At 41.0% G+C, this 10,907-nt stretch overlaps 1 non-coding gene across 1 annotated transcript; it reads right to left on the reverse strand.

Annotated features, from left to right (window-relative positions):
- Window positions 1-848: 848 nt before the first annotated feature.
- trnas-aga lies at window positions 849-930 on the reverse strand. Its single transcript has one exon. It is a non-coding gene; the product is annotated as a tRNA-Ser (tRNA).
- Window positions 931-10,907: the final 9,977 nt, after the last annotated feature.

Here is a 10,907-nt window from a genome sequence, read left to right on the forward strand (position 1 = left end):
GGGCTCCAGCGCCGACACGCTGGGCATAGTTACCCTTCCGCAGCAGCCTGTGGACACGGCCGACTGGAAACTGCAGCCCGGCCCTGGAGGAGCGAGTCTTTGCCTTAGCACGGGCTTTACCGCCGGTCTTTCCTCTTCCAGACATCTTCACTGTAGTTCAGAATATCACAACAATAAACGCGCGTCTGCTCTCCTGCTTTTTTATACACACCGTCTCATTCTCGATTGGACAAAAAATGTTCTATAGTTATTAGAAAGTTGAAGACGTCATATTGGATGAGGGCGGGCAACATTTTATTTGCCTGCCTCTGATTGGTTGTATCCCTCCCCGCTGTTTCTGGTTTGGCGCCGTTCTGCTGCTGTTTGTCTTCTGTTTCCTTGGCGCTCATTCTGAAATTGCAACACTGTTGTAACAAAATGTAACCGTTTGGAAGTGTTTAAAAACACACTGTCCCGCAGTCATGCTCGAGTTCAATTAGATTTCCTAGGTTTTAGTTCAGTTTAGCGTTCTGTGAACTTCAGTTAACTAGAAAGTCGATATTTTTGACTGTCCAGTTTGTTTACATTGTGTATGTGTGTATATATATATATATATATATATATATATATATATATATGGTATATATTTCGCGAAATTATATACCATATAAATTTATATACATTATATTTTAAAATAATTTCTTATTTACATAATAAAATGTCTCTGTTTTAACTCGAGTATCGCCTCTGGATGCAGTTCAGTAACACAGGCTCAGATGTGTCCACATGAGAAACATTCCTACACATCCCTCTCTCTGGTTTGAGTGAGATTATGCAATGACACAGATTAATACAAAACAGTAATTGCACGTTGACGGCAGGATTCAAACCTGTGCGCGAAGATCCCGATGGATTTCTAGTCCATCACCTTAACCACTCGGCCACGACAACCAATCGCAGATTCCCACACATCCAAGCAACGCATTTCCAGAAAACACTGCTATTGCTGTGATCGCAGCAGAGCAGGTTATCCAAATGGTGGTGATGAGAAGCAACGGCGTGTTTTTTCTTAAGCCTATACAAGTTTTTAGAACAATACCTTCTTCCCTAATAATTAAAAATACCTTGTTAAAGCATTTTCTGTAAACAGAATAACTTAAAATGCTTACGTGTATTTTATATGAATTTGAGTTTACGCATATATATATATATATATATATATATATATATTTTGGGGATATATATATATATATACACACACACACACACACACACACATATATTAACAGCTAATACCCTAATCCAAAGAGTACTTTGTCATACTGCCCAACGTGAACGAGTAGTAAATAGATTTAAACCCTTGCTTGACACAGTGGGTGGCTCTGAAAAGAGCCTTTGTGTTCAAATGTAGCCGACGAAAATCCTTACCCTCCGAACCCGTAGAGAATGCGCCCCTGGCGCTTCAGAGCGTACACCACATCCATAGCAGTGACGGTCTTTCTCTTGGCGTGCTCAGTGTAGGTGACGGCATCCTGGATCACATTCTCTAGGAACACCTTCAGCACCCCACGGGTCTCTTCATAGATCAGCCCGGAGATTCGCTTCACTCCTCCGCGGCGAGCCAGGCGGCGGACAGCAGGCTTGGTGATGCCCTGGATGTTATCATGGAGCACTTTGCGATGACGCTTAGCGCCTCCTTCCCCCCGTCTCCGGTTTTAACTGGTTAATTTCGACTCACATTTAAAGGATTCTTGTATTCATTTTTGCACAGTGTTAAAACACATTAATAGCACACCAAAAACAACAATAATAAAATACACTGTATTTGATGGATGGGTTTTCATCTGGTTTGGGTGTGCTTATATTATATCCTTCTCTACCTGTAGTAAGCAGAATGCAGTAGACATGCCCGCGTCATTTTTCACACAGCACAAAGGTGTCTGTTCAGCATGAATTTGAAAGTACTGTTTGCAGTGAGAAGTGTCTCATTTTAACACATCAGCCTGCCTTGCAGCTCATGTGCTCTTGTAGATGCTGTTATCACGCTGTAGGTGGATGGCGCTGCTCGGTCCAGATGAGTCTGGTTTGTTAAGTGGAGCGCTTTATCCGCACAGCCTTCATTTCTTTCTCCGCCATTTCCAGGTAATTGTGAAAAAGAATCATCTCCCTTATTGCCTGACGGGATCCAGATTAAAAGCAGGTTATAAACGAGAAAGGGGACTCAAAACCACTCTGATATATTGTGAAAAGTGGTCGCTGGTGTGATACAAGGTTTGTTGATGAAATGAACGTCTTTCCACAGTCACAGAGATACGGTTTCTCTCCTGTGTGAATTCGATTGTGTGATGCAAGGTTTCGTGACCAACTGAAACTCTTCCCACAGTCAGAGCAGAGATACGGTTTCTTTCCTCTGCATGTTCGCTGGAGTATTCTAAATCCTCCTGACTTGGTGACACCATTTCCACAGTCACTGCTCGCCCTTACTTTAGCTGCTGTTCTGGAACCTGGAAAATACAAACAGAAGAGAAACTCAGACTGTTTCAAGTAGGGAATGCTGCAATTGTATCGTCCTCATTCATGACCTTTTTCTACATTGGGTTATTAGCAAACGCAGAACTGTAGCGTAGTCTCCACTAGGAAGGTTGCAATTACAGCAGGCGGATTTCTGGAGCCAGCATTATACTTCAGCCAATAGGAAAGCCCTGAGTAAAAGAATCAGGGAATGTACACATTATCATCTCTTTTGTTCCAGATTGTACCAGTTTTGTCATAAGAAATGGTTGAAAGCTATATATTGTTGAACTGGCCTTTCAGTGTGTTTAAATAGGTTTCTAGTTTATAACAAACACAAACTTCTGTAACCACAATATACAAAGAATAAAACAAAAGCAAAACATAAATAAATAAAACACATGTAGGCAAAAACAGGAGCTAAATAAAGACACTAAAATGCAATCCCTCTCTTAACTGCCACCCAGTGATTCCACATGAATGATACAGGGATCCCCCAGGGATTTTCACTCTCCAGGGCGGCAGAATGCTATAAACCCCCTCAATCTTGTCAAGCATCAAGCAAATAGGCACAACTGGAATGGAGCTGGGGCCAGGATTAACACAACTGATGTTTCTAACTTGACTTATTTTTATGAATACATTCACAGATACCAGGAGAGTAAGCAGAAATTCATTTTAACAGCTCATTTTAAATGCCCTTGGTCAACATTTGCCAGTGTAGCAATGAGAGGCATTATACTGATTTGTACAGCATTGCTGAGATAATAGATAACATTTTGTTTTGACACACAGGTAATAAGTACTATTGTGTGGGTACTGAGTAATAAGTACAGCCCACACAACACAGAGAGCTGCATATGAGGCCCACCATGGTAAACAGGCTGAGAACCAACTAACTGATCTTCAAACAAGGACACCTACATTAACAGGCATGCTTTCAACTGCCAAAATAAAGCAGAACATGGCCCAGACCAAACCAAAACATGCACCATCTGCTAATCACACCTTAACAGCATTTATAGCAGTTTGTTTTTTTAAACACGGTTTCTATGAAGTGAGATTCGCGGTTGTTGTGTGAAATTTAATTACTTTAAATTTAAAAGGAAGTTGATGTGGAAGTAAATAAGGCAATTACTTCACAGAGTAATTTTAAAAGGTCCTTTATTATTTCACACACACACACACGCACGCAGTTACATACACAGATGCTATACTGCGAATAACGATATCCCTAACGGGACACAACCCAACAAGGTTACATACAAAGATTATATTAATCACAGATCAATACAATCCATGAGACGCAACTGAACTAATTCTTACCCTTCCAAGCAGATCGGGAGAGCCCTTCGACCCTGGTAAGAGAAAGCAGCTGTCTCCAAGAAATTACCGAGCAGGACTGCGCGCTAATCCTCACGGCTGACTCTCAGAGCAGGGGAGAACCCCGTCCTTTATAACTTACCAAGTTAGGCTTTTGCATGCGAGAGAGTAATTGGCCAGATCACTCCCTCGAGGCTCGGCCCTCTAAATAAACCATTCCTTTCCCTAGAACATTCTAACCAAAACAAGTTATATAAACGTGACAAAAACAAGTTATATAAGATATGGGGTTATTATAGGGCAAGGGCAAAGATGAACTCGAACGCATTTCTAGAACTTTCTAGAACACACTTTTTTATTACAGCGGTTTACGCAGGTTTTGATTTGGTCTGGGCCGATGTCTCTTAGGATATTTAGGCAATGGATATCAATGTTGACAGAATTCAATTTTTTTTCGCTGTTTTGAATCTTTAGCTTGCCTTCCGATAAATATTGAACCCTTAGGAGAGTAAATACTTAGAATTTTAGTAAATTTTACCCCTTGTTAGTTTTTGTAAGCTAGGTATCCTAAACATTACGACTCGTCATCCAGTCGCTGTGCTCCACACATCACTTCCAACTCTGAACTGAAAGAATAATTCCAGTGAACAGACTTCCCAATCTTCAGAAAACAATAAGCTTGTATTTACTTACATCCAATAATAGTCAGACGAGTGGAGGACCCTTCCAATACAGCAATGTGTTCTTTGACAAACTCCATTCAAAAGCACAAACGAATATTCTTCAGTGTAACTATTTTCTTATTATATCTTTATATCCTTTAAGAATGGAAAAAGACCGAAGAATAGTGTCACTTATGATTTCTATGTATACAGTCTTGTTATTAATCTATATACGTATCAAACGGTATCAACGGTCAAAAACTGTATTCGCTCCTCCCCTTACAACGCAGTTAAACGAGGCAGTCTTCCCAGCGACAGTGAGTGGAAGCAATAGCGAGTGGGAGAAGTACAGGCGTGGAAAAGTACAGAGCAGTTTCGAAGCAGTTTGAAAGCAGGTTGACAGCTGCAGAAGAAACTAGGGAGATAGAGGGTCAGAACAGCTGGGTTCAGGTAGGCAGAAGCAGGGAAAAAAAGCAACTTCGTCAAACACAACCACCAGAAATCAAAACAACCAACAGATTTGAGTCGCTTCAGAATTTCGATGAGCAGAACCAACAACAAGAGAATGAAAGGAACAACATCCAGGACCCTATTGACAGTGGTGACCAGACAGCAAAAAGAAGGGAGGTCATGATTGTTGGGGACTCCATATTGAGAAACACAGCAAGTTCAATTCGCAGTTTGGACCCCCTTACTACAACAGTGTGCTGCCTTCCGGGAGCCTCGGTCAAGCACATCACTGAAAACGTGGACAGGCTCCTAGAACGAACAGGAGACGACCCGGTAGTAGTCGTCCACATCGGTACAAACAACATTGGAAGAGACAGACCAAAATCCCTGCAAAACAAATTCAGAGAGCTAGGAAGGAAATTAAAAGAGAAAACCAAAACTGTGGTATTTTCTGGTATACTTCCCGCACCTTGCAAAGGACCATATGGACAGCTGGAAATAATTAATCAAAACGAATGGCTGAAGACGTGGTGCACACGGGAAGGCGTCACCTATCTTGATCATTGGACCACATTCTACAACGAGGACTATCTGTATAGACGGGATGGACTGCATTTAAATAACAAGGGAACTAGTCTACTCGGAGAAAAGATCCTCGAGCAGGTTCGGAAGCATTTAAACTAGAAAGGAAGGGGGGAGAAATCAACAAAAAAACAGAAGGGAGACCGCATCAAAACAAGAACAACAACTCAGGTAAGACAACCATTAAATGTATTTATCTAAATGCTAGAAGTATCAGAAACAAAATTCTAGAACTTGAAGCTACTGCACTAACAGGTAACTATGATGTGATAGGTGTTACAGAAACGTGGTTATCTGAGAGTGATGGGGACGAATATAATATTTGTGGGTATACACTGTATAGGAAAGACAGGCAGGACAGAAGAGGAGGAGGGGTAGCGCTATACATAAGAAACAGTCTTGAAGCCCAGGTGTTAAACCTGGACAAAGAAAATAAAACCGAATCAATATGGGTCAGAATAACAGACAAAAATTCAAAAGGCATAATAATAGGAGCATGCTATAGACCGCCAGATTCAGACGGTGAGCACAATAATCTGTTATACAATGACATTAGAAATGTGTGTAGCAAAGGAGAAGCCATACTAATGGGGGATTTCAACTTCCCCCAAATAAAATGGGAAAACCCGGTGGGTAGCGCGAAGGATGAAATAGAAATGGTGGAAATGACAAATGACTGCTTCCTAACACAATTTGTGAAGGCACCCACTAGAGGGGAGGCATGCCTTGATTTAGTCTTTTCAAATAACGAAGATAGAATAACTAAAACAGAGGTCAGAGAACCACTGGCAAACTCAGACCACAACATGGTCTCATTTGAAGTGTTTTTTAAAACCCCAAAAGTAAAGACTAAAGCTAAGGTTTACAATTTTAGAAAAGCAAACTATGAAGGTATGAAACAGAGACTAACAGAAGTAGATTGGAGTAAAATAGAGAAAACACCCACAGAAGAAGGATGGTTGTTCTTCAAAAATGTAGTACTAGAGGCGCAAAACAATTATATCCCTAAAGTAGACAAATCTAAATGTAAAACTAAATTGCCAAAATGGTTTAATAGATCAATTAAAAAAAATATTCAGCGAAAAAAGGCACTTTACAGAGCATTAAAAAAGGACCAAAAAGAAAGTACGCAGAAAGAGTACACAGAACTGCAAACGCAAGTCAAAAAGGAAGTTAGAAAGGCCAAGAGAGAAATAGAAATGAACATTGCTAAGGGAGCTAAAACCAATTCCAAAATGTTTTTTTCCAATATTACAACAGCAAGAGAACATTCAAAGAGGAGATTAAATGTTTAAGAGATACAAATGGCAAAATCGTAGATGAAGAAAAAAAAAATAGCAAATATATTAAATGATTACTTTTCACAAGTTTTTACAAAGGAAGATACTGACAACATGCCCCACATGTCATCCAGTTCCTATCCAGTTTTAAATAACTTTAGCATAACCGAGGCAGAAGTGTTAAAGGGACTAGGAGCTCTTAAAATAAACAAATCCCCTGGGCCGGATGAGATCCTCCCAGTAGTACTCAAAGAAATGAAAGAAGTAATTTACAAACCGCTAACCAAGATCATGCAGCAGTCTCTTGACACAGGGGTGGTACCGACAGACTGGAAAATTGCAAACGTAATACCGATCCACAAAAAGGGAAACAAAACTGAACCAGGTAACTACAGACCAGTAAGCCTGACTTCTATTATATGCAAACTTATGGAAACTATAATAAGATCCAAAATGGAAAATTACCTATATGGTAACAGGGTACTGGGAGACAGTCAGCATGGTTTTAGGAAAGGGAGATCGTGCCTAACTAACTTGCTTGATTTTTTTGATTTTTCAATTGCAAAGCATATGACATGGTTTATTTAGATTTCCAGAAAGCTTTTGACAAAGTCCCGCACAAAAGATTAATTCTCAAACTGAACGCAGTTGGGATTCAAGGAAACACATGTACATGGATTAGGGAGTGGTTAACATGTAGAAAACAGAAAGTACTGATTAGAGGAAAAACCTCAGAATGGAGTGTGGTAACCAGCGGTGTACCACAGGGATCAGTATTAGGTCCTCTGCTATTCCTAATCTACATTAATGATTTAGATTCTGGTATAGTAAGCAAACTTGTTAAATTTGCAGACGACACAAAAGTAGGAGGAGTGGCAAACACTGTTGCAGCAGCAAAGGTCATTCAAAATGATCTAGACAAGATTCAGAACTGGGCAGACACATGGCAAATGACATTTAATAGAGAAAAGTGTAAGGTACTGCACGCAGGAAATAAAAATGTACATTATAAATATCATATGGGAGATATTGAAATTGGAGAAGGAATCTATGAAAAAGACCTAGGAGTTTTTGTTGACTCAGAAATGTCTTCATCTAGACAATGTGGGGAAGCTATAAAAAAGGCTAACAAGATGCTCGGATACATTGTGAAAAGTGTTGAATTTAAATCAAGGGAAGTAATGTTAAAACTGTACAATGCACTAGTAAGACCTCATCTTGAATATTGTGTTCAGTTCTGGTCACCTCGCTATAAAAAAGATATTGCTGCTCTAGAAAGAGTGCAAAGAAGAGCGACCAGAATTATTCCGGGCTTAAAAGGAATGTCATATGCAGACAGGCTAAAAGAATTGAATCTGTTCAGTCTTGAACAAAGAAGACTACGTGGCGACCTAATTCAAGCATTCAAAATTCTAAAAGGTATTGACAGTGTCGACCCAAGGGACTTTTTCAGCCTGAAAAAAGAAACAAGGACCAGGGGTCACAAATGGAGTTTAGAAAAAGGGGCATTCAGAACAGAAAATAGGAGACACTTTTTTACACAGAGAATTGTGAGGGTCTGGAATCAACTCCCCAGTAATGTTGTTGAAGCTGACACCCTGGGATCCTTCAAGAAGCTGCTTGATGAGATTTTGGGATCAATAAGCTACTAACAACCAAACGAGCAAGATGGGCCGAATGGCCTCCTCTCGTTTGTAAACTTTATGTTCTTATGTTCTTACAAAAACTCACTGCGTCATCTGTGTTCTTTATCGTTTACTTTCAAAACCGAATTCTAAAATAGCGTCATTAGCTATAAACAAAACTAACACTTGAGGGCGCAGTGCATAGAAAAGGAGCACATTCCAATCCAATCCAGAAACAGTAACAATATTAATTACACATATATAAATAAATTCAAAAAATAATACATTCTTTTTTTATAATCAAAATACAAAATTCTTATTCGTTAGAATTTTTTTTATTATTATTCATGCCTGCTTTACTGCGGAACGGCCCTTCGGTGTGATTCTAAAACTCAGATGTACAAGACTAGCAATCCCCTTTTTATCAGCAGCGACCCAGTTCTGTTTAAGAAAGCTCGATATCCCACATGGCGCTGCGCTGCTCACGTAAATGTCACAAACGCATTAGACACCACATAAGCAAACAGAACATGCAAATGTTAATGTTAATTAATGAGAATGAGACTTAATGAGAAGTCTTTGTGCAAGTGCAGAATGCATTTAAAATGTGATCATACTTGGTATTTTGAACATCCTCTATTAATAAAACAAACCTTTCCAAGGTGGTTCGCAAAAAATAGCAAACCTAAACCTCACAGGCCTACAGTGGGGAAAAAGGGACGTACTTTCCATTGCTCAGCTGGTGCAGGAGGTGGGTTCACTTCAGACAACATAGCAAGCCACCAGCACTGGGCAGAGCAGTGGGGTGCTGAGGATTGAAATGCTCTCTGAAACAGCCCAGTACAGGAGATATCCTTCAGAAGCTTTGAAGAGTCACTGATTAAAACCAAAACAGCTGCAGTAATGACTGGTGACAATGTGACTTTGTTTAAGCTCTTTGTTCAAGTACTCCAGTGAAATTGTGTCTGTTCGTTAGGAACAACATTACAGAACGAGAATTTCCAATCCAAAGATGACCATTCTGTGGCAACCAACACACATTCAAGGTCTGTTCACATTCATAAGTCTGTTATAGCTAAACCAACAAAAAACTAAACCTGAATCTCTTCAGTCACAAATTAAGGAAACAAACCCAGCGACTGACAGTATCTTATCTCCTTTCAATGGTCTCATCACTGTGCCACACATATCAAGTTTATAACGAGTTCACTTGTCACTCAGTACTATGTTTCAGCTCATTCTGTGGTATTTAAATAAACCTGCTCATATTTCCTTCGGCTTGGGGTCGTTTGCATTTGGAAGGACAATTTCTCTTGATAAAATTAACTCGCATGCAAACAGCACTGGAAGGAAATCATTAGCAAAAGAGAGCAAGTTAGAAGGGACCCCGTTTTTCACTTTCTGCATGTAAAAATAATGTGATATAAAATTATAAGGGCATTGTGGCAGAGCAAAGCTCTGCCCTTTTTAAATTGGCAGGGATGGGGTTTATTATGTTCAGGCGGCTGGGGTTGATTAGTTGATTAGGTTAATTAACAATCAATCAGCGCCCAGCCACCTGACATAAAAGGAGGCCTCTGCTTCTCATTTGGAAGAGGGAGCTGAGGAAGCAGGTTGGTTTTTTGGTTGTTTGAATCCAGTGAAGGCACTGCCCAGCCTGGAAACCTTAATTTTGCAAGTTTTGTTTTTGTATTGCTTTATTTGTGTTTAAATTGCTCTGTTTTGGCCCTTGTGACCTTTCATTTTTGTGTTTATTTATAATAAAATAGTTATTTTTCTGAACTACAGACTGTCTCTGGGCCTCTATCCACTTGCCAGCCTGCCACATTTGGTGTCAGCAGTGGGATAGTGCCACCTAGAGGCTCAGAACAGGGTTTTTTTTTTTTTTTTTTAAATTTTTGGGTTTTTTTTTTTTTTTTTTAAAGGGGAAAGAGCAGATAGCGGCAAAGGCAGGACAAGCAGCAGCTGAAGAAATGCAAGCTGCTGCAGCCACCGCTGGAGGACCCGGCCAGCCTCTTCCCTTGGTGTTCCTGATGCGGGAAGGAGGACCATCGTTGGCGGTCCTGCCCAGACGTGCCACCGGCAAACTGGTGTGGCCGGTGTGAGGAGGACGGCCACAACTGGGCAGGATGCCCCTACAACCAGGCCCATGAAGAGGTGCAGTATTCACCCAGGGCATCAGGGGCCACCCCACTACCTCCAGCACCACCACCTTCACCACCGTCCCAGGAGATCTGGGACTGGTTGATGCACCGCTGCTCCCAGAGCCAGAGAGGGAGGAGCTATGGCCCAAGGATGCCTGCTTTGCACAGCCCAGGGATGCCACGCCCTCTCCGGGATGACACATTTGGATCGCCTGCTGCTCCGCATCGCTTGGGACTGCTGGTGTCTCCTTTTTGTTTTCTAGGGTTGCCAATGGAGTGCCACTAGAGGGAGCCGGGCCGCCTCCGCCGTACTACCTAGGAGATCCGGGGCCCCCTCAACCAAAGAAGGCT

This window comes from Polyodon spathula, chromosome 47, assembly GCF_017654505.1.
Source record: "Polyodon spathula isolate WHYD16114869_AA chromosome 47, ASM1765450v1, whole genome shotgun sequence".
Lineage (NCBI taxonomy): Eukaryota > Metazoa > Chordata > Actinopteri > Acipenseriformes > Polyodontidae > Polyodon > Polyodon spathula.